The 27386-nt window shown below is 33.3% G+C and overlaps 1 protein-coding gene across 2 annotated transcripts in view; it reads left to right on the forward strand.

The window, feature by feature from the left end:
• Nucleotides 1-27386, forward strand: part of LOC105151783 (1-phosphatidylinositol 4,5-bisphosphate phosphodiesterase epsilon-1) — a 129177-nt gene that overhangs the window by 46801 nt on the left and 54990 nt on the right. For both annotated transcript variants that reach the window (XM_011065689.2, XM_087404388.1), the window contains one exon: nt 22127-22206. The gene's annotated coding sequence lies outside the window, so the exon portion shown is untranslated. The remainder of the gene's footprint in view (nt 1-22126; nt 22207-27386) is intronic.

The raw sequence follows: 27386 nt of genomic DNA on the forward strand, positions 1-27386 counted from the left end.
ATCCAATACATGTTCCTTTGAATCTTTTGCCTTATTCGCGGCGTTTGTGGTTAGCATTAGACCCTAACTACATATTTAACTAAAATTTATCTCGGCTAAGATCCATTGAATTTGTAAATCTAGTATTATATTGTTGATGAATAATTAGTTTTGTAAAAAATATATGTGTAATTTTAAAGTAATTTTGAAAGTAATTTTGAAAAGTTATTTATTATTTATTTTTGAATGAAAAGTTATTTTTTTTTTGCTAAGATCAACTTGTAAAACTATTTTCAATAGTAAAGTATGAGATTATATTAACCATATTTTATATATAATATCTGAAAAATAACGAAAATACGTAAAGATTATATTGTCTCCTTTACAGTAAAAAGTTACGAAGATAATAAACGTTTGACTTCTATTGTTTAGATGATAAATTCAAATGTTGCAACCATTCTAAGATCAATTATGTTTCAATTTTACACAGTATATACTCATAAGTATAGATTTATTTTAACTGGCAAATAAGGCAAGATGTATAATTTTTTCTGTAATACTTTTTTTCATGAAAATCTAATAAATAAAATATAGCACATATGCGATCGAGCTTATATAGAAACCAATTATATGTATAAATTGATTTATAAAGATTTATCTAAAAATTATGGAGATCACTCTATTATTCAAATATACGACGATTTTGTAATTATTATAATCTCGCTAAAGTCATTTTTTTATATCACATATTGACTATAATAAAAAACCTTATGAAGATTTATTAAGAGATTAAAAAATTTTTTTATTTATGACATATAAACACATTGTTATAATTATATCATATTATAATCCTTGTATTTTTTGTACATCTGTAATATATTTTACAAACAACAAAAAATTTAAAGAGTTATATGTATAATCTAGAGAAAAAGAAAATGTTTTAATTTTAAAAATGTATTTATGATCTGATCATACGACAAAACAAACTAATATCGATGATTATCCGATTACCGAAATCACCGAAATTATTTAATCAATAGAGTATCCATTTCCAAACTAATGTGAAAGTTTGTTTTGTCACGCATTATAAGTCGATATATCACATAACCATTCAATTAAAATAATTCGGACAGATACATAACAGTGATTAATGATCATCTTTACGGGAAAGGAACTTTGGGAGTCGACACGTTTCACAAAAATAATCAGAAATCCATTAAAATGAAGCTCTTACTTTATCATCTAAAAATATTCCATTTGCTCTAATTTCAGGTGAATTGTAAGAAATGAATGAATTAATTCATCAACAATATAAATAATCTAAAATTGAGCTTCTCTAAATGTGTGCTTCTTAAAATTAATTTTTCTCACAAACTTATTAGCCGCAATTAGTCAAAAGTAAAGAATAAGAATTTCTTTCTTTCTCTTTTATTTAATTGCAAAACACTTAAAACGTTCCGTTTTATTTCAGCTACAATAAAGTAATACAATAGATATTATTCGAATATTTTTCGAGCTTGTATTACAAGATTAATATGGCTGTCGATATCTTTTGAAATATATAGGTCGCAATATATTTGCTGAATTGGATATTATCCTAACATTTGTGATGGGTTTAAAGATCCATTAGTATAATGAAGTTGAAATTGCTCGCAGAATGGTAGCACAGCATTTACTATGAGTATAGCTATAAATTCGTTGATTAACAAAGATCATTAATTATCAGAATTTAATTACTTGTTTCGAAAGTTCTCCATAGCTTTTACAGCCTAACCAAGCAGTTTCATGGTTTCGACAGAAATGCATCGTAATGCATTAAAACGAAATCAGTGAATCGTGCTTTGAAATTTCACTAACAGAATTATTAGCGATTGTTGAAAACATTATTGTTTGTATTACCCACCAAAAAATCATATTAAATCGCGAAAACTTTACAATATTTTTAAATATAGATTTTTACATAATGTGTCGAATTTGCTGCTCTCATATAATACCGATTTATTATTAAGTGTGGTTATGTTAGAAAAATAACTTTTTTTATACATATATAATAACAAAATTATAAATTAGATAAATATTCTTTATAATTTGGAGATCAGTATATAATTTTCTGTAAATTTGGAACTGTTTTTAAATTGAGAGATATTATATGTTAATAAAAATATTTTACCGATATTCTCATGCGCGAAGTATAATATTATATATATTTATTTTGATTGAGAGGAACAAGTCTGAGCTCGAAGTTGGATTTAGTAAGCGTTAAGTAGAGCAATTGGTGACTTGATAAGCGAGTCCAACGTGGTAACACCACTTCGTGTATCAGAACTGCTACGGCTCGACCGAGTGTCCTCGAGATCTCCAGTAGTACAGCTCGGCCATCGATCGGACGTTCCAGCATTTGTGTATCCACTATTTTCGTGCTTTCGATAGGCGATCAATCGCCTTCCTATCGTGTCTCCGATGGAATCTTGCGCTAGGCACTTGAATATTTTATTATAAACGCCAGCGGCTCAATAATATTTGTTCGCCCAACGAATGTCTAACCAACAATTCTTTCTTTGTATCATTATTCTAATTTGTAATACGTTTGAGTATATGCTTATATATGATAGGAGCCACACTTTATCGTACGATTAGATTACGCATATTTATCCGATCGATATTATCCAATATAGTCTGCTTGCTATAACGGTGGCACGACGACATTTCGTTTTATGTTGTTTTAATGAGGGTCTTTTCAATTTAAATGAAAAATCCAACATAATAATTAATTAAAACAATTTGTATTATGGAAAACAAACTACTAATTAAGATTATTAAATATACAATGTACCGATATTTGAGATAAATGTAAGTAAACACATGTATATTTAAAATTTTGATTTGGATTTAATTTTATGTTAAATTGGATTCTGCATATATTAAATTAGATTTGCTTATAAATATAAAAATTGTGCTACCTTATTGATATCGTTAACTATAAATCCTTTCTATTTGAGAAATATTGAACTCGTTATCTGTCGTTTATGTTTTTAGTTAAAATTTATCAGTTAAAAATAAAAACTTGACTTGATTAACACTTAAAATGTAAGACAAATGTAAACAACTAAACAAATAGAAATCACTTTTATACGCGTGCTTACGTTTTCAGGATAGAGCATGTGGCTGCAGAACGTTTACGCAGAGATCCGATTGATCGAGCTAAATTACGGAAACCGAGTTACGCAACTGCAGCGAAGAGCATCCGTCGGTTTCCAGCCCATGTAATGATCTCACTTTGAATTTGCGGTTTACAGTTACATTTTACCGAGTCGTAGTGCCCGCAATACATCAGTTGCATCTCCGGAAAATATCGAGATTTAGCTGACATCGCGTGGGCTAAAGATTCTCCATTTGTTTCATGAATATCATTCACAATTCGAATAATACATAAATTCAAAGAAATTAATTCTTAGTTTGTATATTCTATATATAGAATGAGATAATTATTTTATATTTATTTTATATTATTTGTAAATATTATTAATTTACAATACTTTTTTCCATTATTTCAATCAATTGCATTTTCACGTATTTATTATCTTTTATTTATACGGCCGAGTTTCGAATTGTATAATTTTATATAATTCTATATAATTAAATTTCATTATAATTTCATTTCAAATACCTCATTATATTTTCGACACGTTTCGATATCGTTTTGTATTAAAAACGAGAAATTTGTTAATATTTACTGACACATGAGTATATCATTGTCGAATTCAGAATGATATCTATTGCAATTTAAAAGTTTAAAGTTCGCAAACTTGATTCAAACATGGAAGAGTTTGTGATTGAAGGGAAACATGACAAATTCGATATTGCATGCATATATTGATAAATATATCTTCTTTGTATATACAATTCTCTTCGGAGTCTTCAATTTGCTATGCTATTTCAAGTCTATGTCATTTCGTGGCTTTCTCGCGGTTCGCAAATTCTCTGTGGGATTTTCCGGCTTCTACATCACTTCAGACTACCTACTTTTTTACGTTGATCAAATAATTTGCAGAAATCGCGGTATTTTTCAAGAGAAAACACACAGAAAGAAACGTTTTTAAATTTACTCGCCAATCAAACTTTTATCAACCATTCTTTATACATCATAGTTTCTCTTTTTATATCTCTCTTCATACATATTCTTTTAATTTTTTATATGTCTACTATATCATTATTTTTAATAAAATAATATTTATCTTCTTTTGTGAATATACTTTTTGATTTATATTTTTATACATTCGTGTAGATATATTCCTGCACCATTGATTAATAAAAATGATGAGTTTTTTTTTATAGAGTACAGTAACATTTAATTAATTTTTTGTTTTTTTATTATATGTGATTTCAGCGACTTCCAAATTGTCACTTTGTATATTTCATTTTAATTTAAAATTATTACAATTTCTGCATCCAAAACATATGACATTTTATCATTGCGGTAGATTTCTATATTTTAGTTACGCGACTTTCTAACGCAGTAATATTTAACACTTCTGAGTGCCAACATGTTGTTCAAAGTTCCAACAGTGCGAAGAATTATCGTTGTCATTTCTAAGCGTTTATCCGCTCGAAAACAGCGAACGGACGCACGATTGGTCTAATTTATGGGTGGCAATGTGGCAACGCATGGATTTCAAAGGGCGTTCGTTTAACGCAGACTAACTGCCGGGCCACGTAACATAGGATTTCGGTTTCGTATTGAAATGAAATGCACAAGAGCACAAGCAGTAACATCCTTTCGCGTCGCTTGCAGGTGCGTTAAAATTGGCGGGTTTGCGACGACGATCGAATGAATTTCAGATAATCGTTCACAGACAGCGTGAGGAAATTCAGTCGTATTCTAGCAGATCATAAATTTTGCCCGATCCTTCGTGACTTCGATTGTCTTAATTACTTCGTCAGCTCGATTACTTTCATCCCGATTATTTCACGGCGACCCAAGCTTCATTATTTTTAATGATATCCTTTTCCTCCTCTTATCCTCCTATTTATCATCATTTCAAAACTCGTACGAACGGAAAATACGAAGTAGGTGCTATCCTTACACTCGCAATGAAAAGCGAGAGTATATAATCGTCATATATTATATATGCAAGTACTGCAATGAAAGATCGCGAAAATGGGACTCTCACTACATTATATTCGAACACGATGTACGCTAAAATCGCCTCGAATGAGTTGTCATGGCGACGCTCTCATTTTAGACTTATACTACTGTTCATTGTACACGCGACCCTCAGCGTTTATTATATTTATCCGTTGCGCGATCACAAGGATTTTCCGATATTCCAATATCCTATCGGGATAATGAATTATTTATGAGATCAGATAATTGCTCGTATCTATTCATTACGATTTATTTATCTAACAGAAAATGTATAGGAAATGGGAAGATTAAAATTATTGCTTGCTTTGTCAGAGACTTAACGACTTCTCTCTCTCTCTCTCTCTCTCTCTCTCTCTCTCTCTCTCTCTTTAATTTTGCTTGTGGAAATTGAACACAATCCATCGAAATAACACCCAATGAAGTAACACTATGTAGTAGAGTAAAGCATAATAACTATTTCAGTTTAATATCAATCCATCTGGATCGACGTGTGGTTGCGTATTTATATTAATACTCGAATATCGATGTACAATAATATCGCAGACGAGGAGTATCGGTGGCGCATAGCTGGAAATTAATGATCCGCGCGGTAATTCCTTTAGTATTTCTATAATGAATTCTTTTGTCATATATCGGTAGTAGATTCCTGCCAAGTATTCGATGAACGAATAATCGTCCTTCCTACTTTAATCGCCCACACGATCGCGATAAACCATAAATTTTACATCGTTGAAATAAATCGCAATAGATAGAAATGTCGCCGTATGTGATTGCTGACCATCGAGAAATGTAATCTTTGCGAAGCCATTAATGGTAGAGAATTGCGTATAAATAATTGTGCGATACAATCTACCCTTAAACGTCACACTACAGCAATAACACACGTGATATGGCATATCTCATTCAATTGCTTATAACTTTTACAATAATACAGCCGTGAAAAAATGTTTTTTGAATCATAACGCCAGACATTAATTTAAAAAACATAACGATATCAAGCAAATGTATATCTTTCGTAATAAAAAAGTTATAAGCAATGAAAAAAGCACTCGAAAAGCATTGGAAAAAAAAACTGAGTATGTCGTACCGAAAAAGCATTTAAAAGTTAAATGCGATTGACGCAGTGATAACTGTCTATATTATCAATATAAAAATCTGTGTTGAGTTTTATATAACGGATATTAGATATTGTAAAATTCAATAGAGTACATCGATTGCATTTCAAATAAATAAATTTAAGAGATCTTATTTTTTGAAAATTTAAATTTCGCCATTTAGTCATTGGTTTTTTGGTCTCATTTATTAATATTCACATCGTCATTCGCCGTTTCGTGTGGAAAGGGGAAGAAAGACTCATGAACTTTATTTCATACAATTTGTGTATCAATATTGAGACTTTTTTTTATCTCGCTTCCATTTATCTTAGAATTTGTGATTACACAGGCATCTCTTGACAAAAAGGGGGAAAATTATAATGAAAAATAACTTGTCACCGATAAAATTCATAAGGCCGACGAGAAGTTCGTCTTAAGAAACAAGACTCATTCTGCTAATCCGATGAAGAAAGAGACCGACATCGAATAAATTGTTGTATGAACCATTAATTCCCGGCCACGGCTCTGAACTTTTTGATTAATACCCAGATTGTTATCTAGGGAACCAATTATAACGTTCGCAGGAGTTTGTAAGGAAAATATAGCATACTTGCTGCAGTAAAAAAAAAAAAAAGAAGCGCAATGCGCGTTTCAGATTTATAATTCTAGATTATCGTAAGGTAATTCTCGACGGAATTTTAGAAGGTGTAGATAAACGTTAGAGCGTAATCTGATTTCACAGTTCTCTATTGTCTTAGCTGCAAGCGCGAGCTTATGAAAGCTCTCGGTACGCAACCACAGTCACGAGCCAATTAACCATGTTAAAGACAGTTTATGCAAAAGGCTATCTTCCTTTTCACGAAACATGGTCGAATTAAATGGTATTTCCTTTATACGCGTTCCTTGTCTCACATAAATTTAAATAACTATCAACTTTCTCTGCTGTTTTTGAAAATGAGCAATTCAACAAACAAAACATAGACGTAGCAAAGAAATAATATTCAGAAGACAAATATTGATTTTAGGTAAGTAAGCGAATGAATTGCGCAACAGTTTATTACTGTCGTAACATTAAACAGATCACAATAGCAAACAACGTGCATTACTAAATATATTAGCTCTTTAGAAGCTTTAGGAATAAAATGAACGACTGGTTAGACTTTTTTTCGTCTTCCAGCTGTTTTCCGGTGATCTATCTTTGGCCGTATTCTCAAGCGTTCGAACAACTTTTTCTCCAAAACAGTTATCGGGTTTTACTAAGATAGAAAAGCACGAAAGCAAGAAAAACGGGACCAAGTGAAAAATTTCTATGAAGACATTTTTCTCGATTCACCAGACGCGCGATTCGAATTTTCATCTGAAATCGTTCGGAATATTCGACATCTGCTTGCGATTATATAATCCTCCTAGCCGACTCTCTACTTTTCCTCTCGAAACTTGTCATTTAAAAAAACAATTTTTTTTAGTAAAAATAATCCTGATAATACATCATTTTGTTTTTTATATCGCATCGTTGTACCAAAATCACTGACATTTTCCACATCTCGTACTTTTCCATAGCGCGGTAGTGAAAAACTATGTAAAGGCAAACGATATTCATTGATAACCCTAGCTGCGATACGCTTCTACGGTAGCGAATGGAATTATCGACCGACATAAGTGGTGCCGGCGCTGAAAGGCTATTACACGATGATACGTTCCAAGAAGGAGGTCACCGAATCAACAAATTAAGTCGTAACAAAGAACGTTGTAATGAAACGTTTCATATTTAATAAAAATAATATAATTGCAAACAATGAAACACATGGAACACATGAGATACGTAACGATATTCAATTGCTCGTATCTACCGCTTGCGAGTAAATTGGAGATTTTTTTCGACACTATTATATAAATGATAAGAAGATTAAGGAGTTAAATTTCTATGCTTAAATAAATTTTGGATAAAAAAATATTCGACGATATGTAAAAAAAATCGTTTTAGCGTCTACAGAGATTATTTTGCAATGCAGTTGAATCTTGCATTTTATTACAAATCCATAGTATCTACTCTGCAAGAACACTGCAGAAGATATTTTTTACTTTCATCCTGCTGTAAATAATTTCATTAATGGAACGGATAGTCTGCCGCAATGATATTAGCTTTAGCACATAAAGCTTCCTTCGCATAATCATAATTTTAGACTTTTACTGTACTCATAGCTTCTTTTACATTAAATTTTAATTACTAAATGACATAAAACAAAAATGTGAGCATATAAAAACGTGATTTATTGTTAATTAAAACTTAATACAAAAAATTGTAATTACTGCAGTTCTAAAATTGTAATTGTAAAAAAGGATTACATATTTAAAAAAAAACTAATCTCGTCGGCGTGTTCGCATTTTTATGTGATTCATTAATTAAAAGATTTAATCACATTTTTCAGTACTTGGAAAAATGCTTAAAGTAGCCAGATATTAATTATTAAACAGAGCATGCGGGCCGATAAATTCAGATAAAATATCAAACCGCAAATACCGCCATTCCAAGATCGACGTGGAATGTAAAGGATCCACTATGCGTGAAGTATCCACCCACCGAGGAACTTATTAAAGGAAGATTCGCGTTTCGCGCATACTTCAGTAAAAGAGATATTTCGGCGACGCGGAGTGCCGATCGATCGGTCAAGCAACGCGAAGTCTCGCGTATAAAGAATGTGGAAATAATCGCTCGTGAAATGGCCCGAAAATATATATAAAACGAAATGGCGATCGTTCTCTTTTCCTCTCCCCTCGTTTCTTCCCTTCCTTTTTTCATTCTTCTTTCTACCAACACGATCGATGAGGGCGCACAATCGATGGGGCCGCATCATCATTTCTAATATAACGGGCGCGTATAAAAAGTATCTAAATGTAAATATGTACGCCCGTTCTGTTCTCGGTATAAAGAGAGATATTTTCGACAAAAAAGTACTTTTGTAATTTCAACATTTCTCCATTTCCGTCGAGTCTTCCCAATTTGTATGGACGAGCCAGTGAATTGAAAATATTCATTCGTACCGATTAAATTCCTAATCTGCGGACGCGCAGTTATATCATGTCGAGATAAAATTGCTTCCGGCAATAATCATACAGATCTCTCTCTCTCTTTCTCCCCTTCTTGCCCCGAAGTTGCAACGCAATTTGGAAGCATCACGATGTATTGTGTGTTAATGTGTGCCAATGGAGATCAAACTTGACGATACACACGCTTGAGATCCACTGACAAGCAAATCAAACATCCTATAATGGAATCAGTGTCTAATCACACGCGCTCCTGACGTGCTCTTCGCCGACCATCCGCGAAATTTGCTGTTGTTTGAGCAGATTGGAGCCCGCCGGTAGAACGTTTTCTCTAGAAACGCGTTTCTCATCTTGGCCACGGTACATTGTACTGTGTGTTTCTCGATTCCATTTCCCATTCCTTTCCATTCATTCGGATTGTTCATTCGACCTAGAACGTGGTTTCAACTCTCCTAAGCCATGAATCGCATTTATCGAACGTCAATCATGAGCTTCTTCCATTTAATTCTTACACACGAGAATTTGGAATCGCAAAAGGAATCACAAAATGTTTCTTCAAACAATATCAAACGCGAAATCTATATCAATTAATTCCATGTTAATTCCTTGTAGGATTGGATTTTGAAAAATAAATAATTCATGCGTTTTATATATATATGTATAATAAAATAAAGTAAAATAAAATTATATAATTCTATTTCCTTGTTTAATTGCACAAACATGATTTTAAAACCAAATATTCAATGGCTATAAAAGCTATATGAAGTATTAATATGAAAGATAATAAAACGTGAACGATATAAATACTTTTATTATACATTTTTAGATAATTTTGGATTTCTAGACAATTTTATCCACTTTTTATATAATTTGGAATGCTTTAGGTATAAAATGAGACTAGTATAAAGCTATTATATATATCATTATTATTATTCATCATTAAAAACATTTAAGTGTAAATTTAATCGGATATTTATAAAATAAATGTCCTTATTTAATTTCCATTTATAGTATATCGTTTTTCTACTATAATAGAATAGCTGTAATTGTCAGAAGTTTTAGACATTCTTCAGAAAATATCAATTTATCAAACATAAAGATTAAATTGCCTGCAGTTGGATTTAGGAATTAATAAAATAAAAAATATCGCATCTATATAACGTAATGTCGAATTAATGACATCCGGGAATGATTATTGAAATTCAGAAGTGTTACATTTACGATGTTTAAAAAATGTGTTAAATAAAGTATTAAAAAATTTACTCTTTTGTTAAATAAAACTCATATAGAGATATATTAAGAATTTAGGAAAATGTATTTAGATAATAATAAAATATTATGAAAGCAATAAAAAACAAAGAACGCAATGCCATGCGGACAACTCTGCCGCTTAATTATATATTATATAACATCAGTAATGCATTACTCACTACTAAAACATTTCACCTGCATAACTTTTCCTTTTCCGAATTGACAACAGAATTTTTACTTGAGACGAAATCGACCTATTTATAGAGCTCAACGTCCCAGATATCAATTTTCGCGTGATCTCGAAACATTTTAAAAGGAATCCATGGGAATATCGGGAAGAATGGGTTCGAAAGGTGAGGTCGGAGTATAGAAAATAGTGTAAACTTTAACGTCAAGCGAAATATCGCGACTGTAGCAGGTGTAGCAGAACCGAATGTATACCAGGCATAAAATAAATCTGTATTGTATCTCGGGAATATAGGGAGCAGCGCACTAACAAGGAGATGTGTATTAACGCATAGCAATAAAGCACCTATTGCGCGTCGAGATTCAATCGAGAATTCTTTGGAATACCATTGTGAACAACTTTCGAGCATTTGTTATTTTTCCTAAGAGTTTCCGTTCTTGAAAAAGTTTTTGAAATAAAATTATTTGCATCTAAGGGATTTTATATATACATACTTTTTTTACGATAAATAAATAACAAGTATATATATATATATATATATATATATACTTGTTATCTATTTATCATATATAAAATCCCTATTCTTGATCAAATCTGCGCAATAGGTTTTGTTGCTGCACGTTAATACACATCTCCTTATTAGTGCTATCCATTAATCGTGAGATAAGAAATATATTATACAGATAGTTTTAAAACAGTTGAGTATATTTCGGACTTGCTAAATTATTAATAAATTTATATATTTAACACAAAACACACTTTGAAGAGAAATAATATTATCAATCATGTAATAATAAATTAAATAATATAAAATAAATAATTTTTAAAGGTGAGATTTAATTAAGATTTCATATTTTAAAATGAGAAGAATAATTTATAGTTTGATCTTTAACACACACACACACACACACACACACACACACACACACACGAGAGAGAGAGAGAGAGAGAGAGAGAGAGAGAGAGAGAGAGAGAGAGAGAGAGAGAGAGAGAGATTTATAAGCACGAGCTGTATATTGCTATTAAAGCAGAGCAGATGCTTTTAATCCGCGATAAAAATAAATCGTTTTCTTTCTTGTATGCGCATTTAGTTATTTTAAAATGCCGTCTGTTCGTGTTTTAAATTGTCAACATAACTGATTGTATTTATTGTGTAATACTGTAAATACAGAAAAATGGTAAAGCCACAATAAACTAAACAATAATGATAATAAATATACGAAATTGGTATTTTACACATTTTGGATATTAAATAAATTTTAAATTAAACGTATTAATTTATCTAAATTCAATCAATATATCTAATTATACCCTTAATTTCATCAATTTCCATAGGCTGTTGAACTAATATATGTGTGTGTGTGTGTGTGTGTGTGTGTGTGTGTGTGTGTGTGTATACAAGCGCTATAATTTAAATTTTTATTAATTCTCTTATGAACGAATTTAAATAGAAACAATAAATAACCTTTCAAAAATAATATAAAAGAGAAATTTATATCAATATCAATAACTTATAATTGAAAAATAAATGTAAGAATTTGTAATATAGCATGTAAATTACAGTGTTACATAAATTACATTTATTTAAAAAAATGAAAAAGTATATAAATATTGTTTCTTCTTTAAATTAAAGCACATTAGTCGGATATTAAAATCCATATCTACACATATTATTAATCATAAATTATATCACGATTGACTCCGTTTTATTGTCTTAATATATCCAGATATTGTAAAATTATTTGGTATATATTTTAAAGTGTCCATACCTTTATTTTATTATCATATTTATTTTGTAATGTAAAGTACTATAGTGCATGTTAAAATATCGCGAATATATTAAAAATGAAAACTTTACGAATAGATACGTCGTCCGCGATATTGTACATATATTTTTTCTTCATTTATTATTTAATCTATTCCATTATGGGCGAATTTATTATAGGAGGAATCAATTTCCTTTCATAATTGCTAACATGACGAGAAGAAACTGGGGCATGCGTAAAATCAAAATAAATCTATATTTTTAAATATTTATAACTATTTTATTTGATATACCGTGCTCATTATCAGCATTGCTAATTTATATAAATTTAATTTACTCTTTAATGTTAAGAAACATGATAATGATTAAATACAGATTACCTGTACGATTTCAACATTCTCAGCAGAACAAAAATACAATATTAAATATTCTTTCTTAAAAAACGATTGAAATCTTTCAAAATTTTTAGTGTACATTTCTTAGAAGAAAAGATATGGGGGCGTAACTATTTGCCTCCTATGATAGTATTCGAAAGAAAGTCTCGATTGTGTTCAATAGCTTTTGCGGTACAGAGGAAAACGAAATCATTTTAAAACGGAGAGGAAGCTGACACATTCAGCTTGAAGTATTGCGAGTACCTTCCGATATATCCCGAACGATTCTGCGTTCAGCAATTCAGGAAACGTCCTCGCCGTGTATCTCTGCGTGAATCCACAAAACCGAGTGCTTTACGGTGATATTCAAATTTCATTGATACCCAAAATCTACGGGTTTTGAGGTATTCAGGACGCGAAAATTCTAAACATGCATTGGCAATGTTCTTGGTCTTGGTTTCTGCGACTTGGCCATTGTAGCGTCGTAATTGTTCTTCGAGAAGGCGAATATTCTAACAACGCGGACAACTTTAACTATTCGCGACAACATCGCGATCTCGAAACGATCCGGATGTTAACATCTTGGTAATCTGCGTGAGACGTAGGTAAATCGCGGGGAATGTTATGCGAAACTTGCGCCGCTTTCACGACTAACAATCTCATTCTGGAGTAAATTTGGCGACTATATAAACCGCAGCAACACCAATTATCGTATCGTAATTTATCGGGGTATCTCATACAGGAGGAAACTCGTATAGATCTTAGCGAGATGCGCGCACATCAAATACGCCGCGGGGAATAAAACTTTACGAGTCGCTCTGCATACAGCCAGCCACAACCTATTGATCGGTTCATTCAATCGGAATTCACGAAACAGAGCAAAACGCATGACAAGAGTGAACGTCGAAGTTGAGCTTTCGATATTTTACACGTCGCTGGAAACGTAAAAAATGCTCTTCCGCATATTAATCCTTTTTTTTATAACAAAATAATTTTAACAATACGAGAAGGGGCCAATAAAAAGAAAAAAAAATTCCGAAAAGGACTCAAACGGACCCAACCCGGAGTCGAAACGTTTGTAAACGATTTTTTTAATTGTATACGTTCTTAAATATACGTTCTAATTGTTTGCAAATTACATTCTTTACAATTACATTCTTTGCAATTACATTCTTTCGCCTTACATATATTAATATATCATTTAACTAACAATTGCGGAGACTTATGTAGACACTTATCTTACAATTAGAGTGCTTCCCATTTGATGACATAAGTCGACACAAGTCGACACAAGTGTCGTTCTATCTTTATCACTCTCTGACTGTCAAGAAGGATAAGAACGACGCTTACGTGTCGACTTGTGTCTGCTTGTGTCATCAAATGGAAAAGCACCCTTATATTGGATTTATTCTTGAAGCCACAAACTAATTTGCTTTGTTTAAAATAATGTTTATTATTTTTTTTTTTTTTTTTAGTTCTCTATAGTATTCAGTTTTATAACATAAGTGAGATCAACAGTAGCACGTACATTACATAATCTTAACCAACTTTATCATATTATTAGAAAATAACAGGAAAAAATGAAACAAGGTATTTTCCTTTATAGGCTTTGCTATAATCTGATAAGTTGGCCGGAAGATAAATTTTTTCATATCAGCCACCGGACAAAATCGCGATGAACGAATAACACTTTATCTAAATACAACAATCGAGTGTTTGCGCGTGTAAGCCATAAATAATGCCGCAAAGGGGGATTATAGGGGTTTCTTAAGTATAGTATTACGTGCAGTAAATACATAGCGCGCGCGCCTGGCGCGGCATGCTATGGCATTCGGTGTAGTACGCGAGATACGCGCGTTCACACGTATGCGAAGGAAGGAGGAGAGGGGGAGAGAGAGGGGGGAGAGAGGGGGAGGAGAGGACACAAAGACACAGGGGTCGCATGCACACGGATACTTTCTGGGTCACCCTCTCCATTATCAAAGAATCCAGGGCCTGCCTATGATACAAGGAAAATGAACGTAACCTGGTGCTAAGGGAGTAAAGAATTTAAACTCTTGTAGACGACGGCGCCGTTGCAGCTCCGTAAATAGTTAAAAATGCATACATGTCGCTTTTAATAGGGAAACGAGACGGCGGAGCGATCGAGTATTACATGAAGCTGAGAGAAATACATGGAACGAGTGCGAAATGGTTTGTAGCAGAGAACAAGATTTAAGGCTATAATATGATCGATGAGCTGTACTGCCAATAATTTTTCGTTATATAAAATGAAAGCACACTTCACTTAAATATAATACATAAATATCGATAAAATCAGATACGACAGCTGCAGTAATCTTTTTTTTTGCAAATAATCGCGAAGTTATATTTCCTGTTAACGGTTGCAGCGCAAAATATGAAATATTCTGTCAAATTAAATTTCGAATAACCATTGATTCGATTGCCGGCTTCTCTCCTGGGATTGCTCACGGGATTTTATCGCGCTAATATAAATATTAAATCAAAATCCGGGAAGAGAGAGAGAGAGAGAGAGAGAGAGAGAGAGAAGGAAGGAAGGAAGGAAGGAAGGAGGGAAGGAGGGGGAGAGAGAAAGGCAAAGAGAGATAAAAATAGACGCAATTCGATCTCACAGCTCGTTAATTTGCAAACGCGATGCGGGATGTTACCATGCTCTTGAAGTGAAATCAAACGACTTCGTTCTGCTGCTTTTAAAGCTCTTGCTAAAGGGTACATTTTGCTACGTATAGAAAATCTTCGAGGCGAGAAAGAAGCAAAGGAGGAGATTGTGGACTGTCGATATGACTTATCCGCAATCTTTCTCAAACTGATTGCGAAGGGCACAATACCCCGCGGGACTGAAGTAGAGAACAGTAGCCGAGAGGGAGGCAAAGTACAGCACGAAGTGGGGGCGGTTGTTCTCTTTGTTTTCTCTGTGTTTATCTCGACGCTTCGCATGAAGAGAAACTAAGCGGAACGCATTAGCGCCTTTTGCTTACGGAAGAATTCTGTATGTATGAAAAATTCTATGCTGAGAGAGTTTTAACAATAAGAAAAAAAGAAATTCCATACAAAGAGGTATAACTTCTTTTTTTTCCACATTAACAGACATTCTTTTTCTACAACAGAAACAAATTCAGAAACGTATTCTTTGTAACGCAAAAATTGCATTAAAGTATATTAAATAGATAATAAATCAAATTTTTCAGTAATGAGATAATGTACATGCGAATAAAAACGAAATATTATTAACAGTTCGGAAGTTCAGTTCAATTCAGCAAAAACAATCTTTAATTCTAAATTTTTCTGTACTTGTAACGACTATATTATGTTAATCGTTACTGCATTTTTTATTGTAATATTATTTTAGTTACTTTAATTGGTTAATTTAATTTATGCCTCTCTGAATAGATGCTTTTATATTGATGCTATACATACTGAATACTATTTAAACCATCACTATTTATAAAAACTTATAATACATTTATTTGAGGATAAAAAAATAGATTAAATTATGTCGCCATCTCTAAGGTGATGCTTTAGATTAGAAGCAATCGATAAGTACGCCAGATTTCCCGGCTTGAATTTTAACCCGAACTGACACGTATTTCCGGCCGTCTTTATTAATTAATCAAACTGCAGCAGAATTACTAATTAACGATAAAAAAATCAAATTTCATTACGCACGAGATGCACGTTGATGTATTTTATTATTTGATAAACTCTCACCACAATATTCCGCTTTCCTATGCGATAAAAAAAAATTGCGATAGAAATGAACAAATTGATCAACATATTATCTGCAATAATTGTGAAACACTAATTAATCTATATCATAAATGGACGTCTATCTTAATATGTGGCTTCGAAAAAACTAGCAATATTTCAACTTGGTAAATCGGAAAATATTTGCGCACTAAAAGTTTTTATCTCATTTATCTCATTATTGGCAGACAAGTTACGCGTGACTTCATTTTTAATGAAACTCGTGAATAAACAAAGATAAACGAACCGAGAAATTAATTAAACTTGAGGTTATCGATAATATGTGTAAAAAAAAAAAAAAAAAACTGATGGTCAGAACAGCGTATTTCACGCAAAGTTATAACGAAATTGATATTCCATTTTCCAATCCCTTTCAATCCCTTCCGGGTGATTTCCCTTCTGGGAATTCAAACGGATACACTTTTGATGCTACATAAATATGTGCGTTACAAAGGCATCGACTACTCGTATTCCTATTATCGTCTCCTCTGACATTAACCGCTGTCTTTTTCGAGACGCTATCATCAAGCACTTCGCCGCAAGCTCCATTATACGCTCTATGCTCCCTCGTGCGATATAATTGCATCAACCGTAAGGTAATGTCAGTAAGGTCGAATGTCCGGCATTTCTAAAATTAACAGCGATGCAATTTCTAAATGTGCATCAAAAAGAACATGCGCACACTTGTCTTTAATTATATCGAGCAAAGCTAAACTATGCTGAAGAAAATATAAAAGATGTATTTATATTTATGTATTATAGATATACATATATATATATATATATCTCAGATATTGACTTTCGCATTATTTACAAATGATGCACAAGCAGAAAGGAAAAGAGAGAGATACGCACGAGAATACTATCAATAATAATGATGATATTATAATACTTACATTTGCCTTCTTTTTCGAGACTGATGAGACCTTGTTGTTTGATATGCAATGGCTTTAGATCAGGGTTGGTAAAGACTAATGTTTTTTCTTTTTTTTTTAAGAATAAAACGTATTGTGTTTTTTCTTAAATATATTTTTAATGCTTCAAATATGCTTTAAACAGTATTATAAAAAAACATATTTAAAATATATTAAAAACATCAATTAAGCATGTTTTAAACTATTTAAAATGTTTTTTATCAACCCTGCTTTAGATACGGATTCGCACTATCGATTTTCCGGCTGCGTGATTCAACTTTCTAGGAATCAATGACGGCAATCGAATGCAATTTGTTCGGCTTCATGAGTAATTTAACGACAGAGATTCAACAAATCCTCTCTCGATTTCGGCATGTAAGGTCGCAGAGACAAATGACTACACGAGGTCCAATAAGAGTGGCTTATTAATTAAAGTCGACTAATTATATTAACGGACGAAGCGACAAACTTATAATTAGTGGATTGATCATGAATGCAAGTTTCCGTTACATTTCAGCTCAACCTATTACTTGGAAAACACATGTTACGTATGTTGTTATATCGATGAACATGAGTGCTTATCACAATATCGTTTCCTGTTTGAATACCGCTTCGGCAAACGCAACTATACCAGAAAAGACAACAAAATCGTATCCCATAGTTAATTTAAGATAAACTGTAATAAAAATTTTAATCTGAGACATTGCTATGGAAAAACATGCGTTCTTGCGAAATTTAAAAAGCTGTATAATAATAAATTTTCGATGTTCCTATTACAAAAAAAAAATTGACTTTAGAAGTTATAAAAAAAAGCTTAAGTATTTAAAATTCTCCATTCATTTCAGAATATTCTGCGAATGTCAATAAAGTTGAATTAAAAGCGTTCGTAAGGATATACAAAGAGAAATCGGTTTGATCGCGTGACACGAAGATAAATGATGGAAAAAAAAAAGAAAGATTGAAACCTTGTTATCTGCGGTTATGATTTTCGGTTGCTCGCCGTGCGTGTTTGTTTGATATAAGAGGCACTTTAATGAAGTGCGGCGCACCGGAAACCCCTTAATTTATCTCGAATTATTATGTGCGATTACTCGCAGCACTGACATACTGCCAGCTTTTCAACCAAATTACGAAACATACATATTTTACTTCCGCCTCGGATATACGATTTTGTAACATATATATCTTCCCTTCCTGCTGTTCCGATCACTGCTGTGCACGTACATACGTACGTGGATGAAAAATAAAACTGTAAGCTTCCCGCTACGAATTTTCACAAACTTCCACGACGATCCGAGCCCCGCTTTGCCGCACTTGTCGTTCGGATATTTTACTTCATGCGGCCTTCGATATTCATCGAAATTTTCGTGACTTCTCCATTCGCGTTCAAAATTTCCGCCCTTCAATTTGTCATCGTCGGATTATTTCTTTCAACTTACGTGCACTTTAACCATCGAAAGCACATAAATGCTGCAGTCGCCGCACGTTCGCATTAATAAAAATAGGCTTAGAAAATATGCTCGAGTCTATACCGAAGAGCGAGGGAAGGAGAATAAAATTGGAACAGAAATGATAAGAAAGGAAAGAATGAAAGAAGGCTTTCATATGCTGAGAACAGTATCATTTTGCATGCACGAACGTGACCGCGTCGTTAATGACTGCCATTTTCTTTCCGGAAATATCGTAGCCATGCATGGCAAACTGTTAATCAATTTATACTCAATAATACATTCACATCTTGCTATATGAGAACGTGAACGCCATTCTTACGCAATGACGCAGTCATATAATAATTTTTTCATGTTATTTGCTTTATCATTTTTTCTTTTGTGTGTGTGTGTGTGTGTGTGTGTGTGTGTGTGTGTGTGTGTGTGTGAGAGAGATAAATAGCGATCTTCTCATATATATGATATATATATATATATAGTGATCTCATAAACGTATAATAAATCCTTTACATATAACAGTAATATTAGGTCATATAATAATATATTTATCATATTTATACATTATTATCGTATATACCTCTCTTGTATATAACAGATCGTAGATAATAACGTTTAACGTAGCATATTTCAGGTCACGCAATTTTCAACCCATGGCATATTTACGAGAGAGAAGGTGACTGCGTGTCACGTAGCCGTTTTCTTTAGCGGTTGAGTCGTTCCCTTAGTCCTTGAATGGAATTCTCTTTTATTTGAAAATCAATCTATCTGCAAATGCAGAAAATTGCGAACAATCCAGCGTCGCCCCTTCATTTCGGCAACACATTTTCCTCGATCGTTGTGTCGTTGAGAGCAACCGTATACTTTTTTATTTACTATTATACGGTGAAACGTTAGAGTGAAACTTCCCTTCAGAGAGTCAACACATATAATTGAAACTTAATGAATGCTGTGTGAGAATACAATTGAATATTACTGGTATGTTTAAAAATATCGACGTTTACATTTGACATTATCATCTGTTTAATTACTGCAATGATTGCTACAGTTTAAGTACTGTTTAGTACTGGCGCAATAGTAGCAAACTACTGGCTAAGTACTAGATAACTTGAGCTCCATATTGGCAGATGGTACTAGTCCAGTCATTTTAGTCATTTATCAGTGATGACCCAGTACTGGTTGAACTTCAACCATCATTCATCGTCATTTAACAACCAGTGATGGCTCAGTACCGGTTGACAGAACTTTGGTCGTCAGTTGACAGTTGTAACGGTGGCTAAGCGTCGATTTTGTTGCAAGTGCTGACAATCCTATATGGGTTTCTGACTGTGCGATTGATTCGCTAAATATAATAACACAGATACATTTGGCGCAAACATTTGGGTCGCCCGGTCGATTAAGGAAGGGCAGTTTTCGGCAATAGATTCAGATTTGCCAAAGGCACACACAATGCGAGATATTCTGCGCATTACGAGAAACCGTCGACACCCGAAAGGAGAAGAAATATTCCGCGATAAAACAAGAAAAAAAATTTGTGCTAGAGTAGCGCAATAAATTCCGTAACTTATTGTTATGCACGAAATTGTCCATGCTCTCGTGGGGAAAGCGTAGTAAACGGAAACGTGCGCAGCAGAGTTTGAGGCTTCTCTTCCTTCTCCGTTTCTTTTCTTTCCTTTTTTTTTTTTCAAAATGTCCTACTTTCTAGGTAATATTTATAGCGATATAAAGCAGCGCACAAGTTTCGGAGCCAAATCGAGCACGAACTCGACTCTCGAACTGCTTTTTATCCAACTGTAACTTTTGCTCGCGACCGAACTGCCCTTCTATCGAGGAACCCTTTCTGAGTCCCTTTCTATTCTATTCCTCTGTTATCCTTTCTCCTTTCTTCTCTTTTTCAATATATACGTTCGCCTTTTCGCCTTGGCTCTTCACTGAATCTCACGGACCCGGGAAGAACATCGAGATGTTTGAACTTTCACGCCACGTAAGCGATCTGATATAAAAGTTTATTTGTAAACTCTCGGTCTCTCCTACCGAAAACCACTTTCAGCCATTCGGTATAATCCTTACATGGGTGTCACAATGAACGATCGGAGAATGAAATGTAGAGCTTAAGACACATCTCTGTATACAGAGTAATAAATTTGCGTTGAAGAGAGAGATGGGTGCTTATTTCAGGCGTTTCCCAAGCGCCTGATTTATCTAAGTAACTGGATATAAGGATATACGTCGTATTACGTCCCTCGGGAGAACAGGTGTTGAGAATAATTTCACCCCTGGCCGATTTTCTCGTTCCGGCAACCGCCCATTCTTTTTACGTTACACGAAAATGCAGTACGGAGAGACAATGCCAAATAGACGTTGAGCAAGAGAAGCTTCGGGGTAAGTTTACCGTGCCACGTTTTACGCGGTCTCTCCACACCTCGCAGAAATTGCATCTGCATCGAAGAGAGGCGAATAAATCCCTCGGAAATCTCATGTCTCTCGCAGCTGTAAGAAATTATTAAAATATTTCGGGCGAAGCTGCGCGCGTATTCCTGTTCGACATCTACCGGTAAAATCGCGTCAAACTCGGACGCAAGCTTAATCCGCCGTGAGATTTTACACGATCAATATACCATGTCCCTTGTCGAATTGTCGAGTGGCACGCCGTCATTTTTCACGTCCTGCAAAGCGACAGGCGCCTGAATGCAAATCGCTTTCGTCGCATTTACTATCCGTATCTCTTTGCGTTCGCGCCTTCCAGCGGTCTTATACACAGCGAGGAAAAAAAAGAAAAAAGAAAAAAGAAAAAAGAAACTGTCACCCGATAAGAATGTCGAGTCGTTGAGGCTTGTAAAATACGGTCGCTGATTGAGACCCGAACCTGTCGAGAGCCTCCTGAAAAGGATAGAATACTGCTTATTTTTCACTCTGTTAGATGATGTTACATTGTCCCTTACGCACTGCGGTTGTTTTTCCAGCAAATTTGAGGGGGGAGGGGGGAGGTATTATTATAGCGTAATGTCGTTCAAACACGAACATCTGAATAGCTCAATGATTAAAGCTATTCTTCCAGGAATTCATTATTCATCCAGCATATTTTATTGTATTACTAATTAAGCTAAATTATCATTAATATAATGAGAAAATTGATCAATTTTGTCTTTTATTTGTTATAGCATGATGTCTGTCTGGATGAAGTTTACCAGTATTGAACAACATGATCATCTTCGATGGACTTAGACATAAAATTTAGAATGTAAGTAATGCTTTATAAACAGTTTTCTTTTTTTAATTTTCTGAGAGTTGGGTAAGTTAATTAATAGTAGAATTAATTCTGTCAATGGAGTTATGAACTATCTCAAAAAACAAAAACATTTCCGAAAATTTTAAGACGACAGCAGAATCTTATCACAAATATACTTTATATACGCTTATATTATAAATATTTATGTTTCTCTAGTAAAAATAAATTTTGTATTTCTACAATTATTGTAATCGATAGATAGATTTTCAGTTCATTGGAGCGAATCCATTGACCTTGTTTGAATTTTTCTGTCTATTGAGACAACAGTCATTTCTAAATTAAATACGAGGAAAATGAAGTAATTCGTATGAATTAAGTTTCCAAAATACAATAAAAGATTTTATTATACATTGGAATGAAAACTGACTTTGAGTTTTTTAGAATGTCACATTTACAGATTTAATTACAAAAGATTTAATATGTGACATTTAAAAAAATATATTATTACAAGTAATAATAAGATTATTAAATAAATGTAAAAAAGAATGTTCATTCACAGAGCTATATATAGATAAAAAATCTGTATAGATTAACGTATGACTTTCAAATTTACACTCTCAGAAACCAAAATTATCAATTTCACTTTTGATCAATTTCTTATTTAATTTTAATATAATAACATATAATTATGCACCAGTTTCATGAAGTTTCTCTTCTTTTTATTTTATATAATTAATCATTTTGGCTTTTAATTAATAATGAATTCATATAATACAGTTGCTTGTATAATGCTATAATTGTCATTTTTCGATATGCTGCAGTAGCAAGTGTTTTAAAACGCAACCTTATCTTGTTGAATTCAGCTGTCGTCTTTTCACAACGATATCAGACAGCGATGTACGCTATCAACTCGCTTGATAAAGCAAACGAAAATGTGATTTTGGTACTCCACGGCTACGGGTAGTAAATCACGTATCGTGGTTGTCGATGTGCTTCCTCCGCTTTTGCCTAATCTAATCTACATGTTTGCTCAATATTCTCACGCACGCGTACCCTCTCGTCACATTTTCACCATTATTTCACGTGATTTTCCCGCCATCACAAAACTACGACGATTTTCAAAGGTGATAATACCTTTCATCCGCATCTAAGTTTGCCGTCGCAAATCCACTGCTCTATATTTCTTATGTTTCCGCATTTTCTCTCTGGAACTTATAAGAAGAAGTTTTTGCAGTTACTTTGCGCTTTATCGAAAGCAAGAATAGCGAAACGTCATTCCTCTCGACATGGAACTTTTTATTCTTTCACATTTCCGCGATCACGACAAGCCGATGCGACGCGACGCGCGTCGGTCGCATCGCATAGCAATCTCTAAAAACCTGAAGAGAAGTTTTAAGCTGTGCTTTCGCTGTCCTCAAACCCGACATGCTGCGGTCATTAATTTTTACAACTCTCACCGGCAAAGAAACGAAATTCAACGACTTTAATTCACTGTTTGCATAATGCCGCAACAGGATAAGCTGATAGAACTACAACGAATCTTTTGAAAAATAAATGCGAAATACGAACTTAATGCCTCAGGACTAAATTCAATTACTGTTACTCTCTTTTCCATCCTTTCCGCCGCGAGCAACGAGGACAACTTTTTGTCCTCCTATGAATTCTTTAAATGATACGGTAGAGTACGTGGGAGGTACAAGGTAAAATTTATATTGCGACACGAGCAGCAATGCGGGATGTAAACCACGTTTACATGCTGGTCTCGCTCTTGCTCGCTTCTAATCTAGTGGTGAGGAAAAAAGAGTTACACATGGAACATGTAAATATATTGAACAAATCTCACTAAACGGAAAAAGATTTTTCTTCTAAAGCCTACTACGGACAATCTATAATTCGTGATCAAATTTAGAATCGAATTCCATTTACAAATTTGCTTAATAACTTTTACTTTTGGTTTATCTCAAAATATTATTCTTTATAAAATGCTTTTATTATCTTTTTTGTTTAAAGTCCACTTTACACGATTTATATGATTTCTATAGAAAGCACACACATATATTAGTGATACATATTTTCTATATGTATATATTTTATTTGTTTCAATGTTTTTTATGTTACACGACACACAAAATTATAAATGGAATTCTGTTTCGAATCATTTTATAAAGAACAATAATATTTTGAGGTAAAAACAAAAGTAAAAGTTATTAAGTAAAAAGGTTGAATACAAAGTATATCTATAAGAAAACGAAGAACAAATGTCCATAAAGGTTTAATTGCTTAGAAAGAACATTAAAGTTAAAAACTTTACTCAAGTTACATAATCCATTAGAATAGTCTAACAGACATTAGAGTAACTCAACCTAACGGTATGCCACATTTAAATTACAATCCTTGAACGCGCAGTAAGTCGAAAGTATTTATTGTTATTTTGTCGGAAGGCTGCTATTTGATACAATCGAAATTGGATAAATAAAGATACGGTAAATCCTTTAAAACGACCTGAGTTAAAGCAGCGCACATATCGATGTAAGCTAACGTAAAATTTTTCCTCAATCTTCATTTAGTGAAAAGGAGCAACTTCAAAGATAAAGAGAGAAATATATTAACCCTTTTTATTTTTAAGAATATGATTATTACTTTATTGCACATCTATTTTAATTCTTAATAAATAATTTGCAGTATAAAGAAAATTCTATAGATTAAGTTATTCGATATTTATGAATCCTGGATATACCTTCCATTTTTCAAATATATCTCTTTTATAATGAATGTGTGCCATTAATGATAGCGGAATATGAAACAAAGATGTTTCTCTTTGCTATCTCAGTGATTTGCTAACTTACGGAAAGTTAATTCGCTACCTTCCATCTTTCCCAGTTCTAGCTTCTCCTCTAATTATTGCGCAGCAAACAAATTCGAATTACCCTAAATGACTACGAGCACTAATTCGAAGTTGGAACGTACACACTAAGATGGTTGAAAAGTTTAATTACGTTTGTCACAGTAGAAAATAGGTTGTTTAAGTAAAGACAAGAAGACGTCGATCATTGTTACACACTGCGTTGCGTTGTTAGTATGTAGTACCTTATGCTTACAACACTTATTACTACACTCTCTGCGTTAGTTTCGCTTGAAACAGGAGTTACCATTAATTTCAAGCCGGTTGTCTCGAATAAGGTGAATTTTTATCGTATAATTTCATTTAAGAAATAACCGAGATTAATCATTCGTTTGGCTTTATCGCACACCTGAATTAAGTATAGATACACGTTTACTTTTATTCAATAATTGCAGTTCGTGCGTGTTATCAATCGATTTGTAAATCAGCGGGAAAGGAAATGCGAAATATATTTCGGCTAGACTAATATCGCACATTTCTCAATCGAAAACGAAATTGCAACTCGTGTAAAATCACTCAGTTACCAAAATGAAAGCGAACGACAGAATTTATTACGCGACCCACATGGCCGACGCTTCGAGCATGTGATATGTTCGCCATCAATTTTGATTATTTTTTCAACGACGTGGAATGAAACGTTCCCCTATGTATGAAAATATAAATATATTTATTTATTTTTATAGAATTCAAAACATACAAAATGCAACAAAACGTACAAAATACAACAAATACTTTTGTGTATAAATTTTCCCTTGGTAAGAATTTTGTAAAAATTTTGCGAAACTATTTTAGTTATAGAGCCAATCAACACAACGCAACGGTTAAATAATATTTGCGAAGGAAGATCATCAGTTGTACGATTTTTTAAATGAGCTATACATCAGCGGATATCCAATTTCAAGTTTAACTGTCAAGATTGTACAGATCATAATCGCCTATTAAATCTTCGCTGGGGAAATCGATTTCAAATTCATCAAAAAATTTATGACCGAAGGAACGGTAAATCTGGGTCATTTCGTATATGCCACTTGAACGTGTAGGAAATGCACTCACGGCTTTGCAGTTCCCAGCTCTTTAAACGTTGTTAAATCCAGCAAAGGCAATCTTAATTGGAGCGACATTAAATGCTCCTCGTGTATAGGGCTGATGATTCAAATTATCTTTATTAATAAAAGCCCCACGATTTTGCATCTTCAATTCTCCACTATCCGTAACATACGCAGAATAATGACTTTCATTTTTCTCATGGCAAGAATCAGCAGCAGATGTAATTTGTCGAGATAATTGTCGGGGATTACCTGTCGATTAATCAATCGTGATTAATACGAACGGTCGGGCAATATTTATTTCTAGTGTAGATCTCGGTGTGTTCAGGGAGATGGAAAAAAAGTATGCCGAGGCAGACGGACGCCAAGCAGAGTTAGATTTAGAGTGCCAGTCATTCTTGCTTTCTCGTTTTTACGCACGATGCATGATGTTGTTCTATCGTGAGACTTGTCCCAGGTTGCTGCGAAGGCAGAAGGGAAAATGGCATACAATAGGGCTCGCGCATCGAGCTTCCTAAACGCGAACACGCGAATAGCCGTGCTGCGGTCCAATTGACACGCACAAAACCCATTTAATAGATGGTGGAAACGTCACTACGTCGGGATTAGTAACACGTGACGTATACACACGGTTGCTTCGCTGGGGAATTAAACTGATGAACATCTCTGTACATTATCCTGATCAAATAATCAGATTATCAGTTCTCGCTCAAGGTGATTATTAGGAAGACGTGAGTCTCTTCGGTAACATTTGAGATCTGTTGTATAATATGTCAAACAAAGCTTTTTTCACAATTGTCGTTTATGACGCGTCATAAATGTAATAAGAATAGATTTCACGTTCCTATGACGACATTGTTACTATCGGTTTAGAAAGAGTAATGTAGTTTCAATCATATTACTCCTTTTTTCTTCTAAAGAATTTGAAAAGAGATGGGGGTTAAAGAGAGATATGCTCAATTCTTTTTAATAAAGTGTAGAAGATCAATTATGTATCTTGAAACGAGTAAAAATTACAAAGATAAAACGAATTTAGAATATTTATAATTTCATTTATTAATACCTAATAAATTAATTTACTTTTGTTATTTTCACCTCATTTTAAAATACACAAATCGATCCTCTGAAACTAAGATCAGGAAATGCACAGTTTATAGGATAAAAAATCCAATTACTGACGCTGTCCCAAATACTGACAATCTGATTTTAAATGCTTTTTTGAATATATAAATTATATTATAATT

The sequence above is a fragment of the Acromyrmex echinatior genome, chromosome 3, assembly GCF_024713525.1.
Source record: "Acromyrmex echinatior isolate Ae372 chromosome 3, ASM2471352v2, whole genome shotgun sequence".
Classification (NCBI taxonomy): Eukaryota; Metazoa; Arthropoda; class Insecta; order Hymenoptera; family Formicidae; genus Acromyrmex; species Acromyrmex echinatior.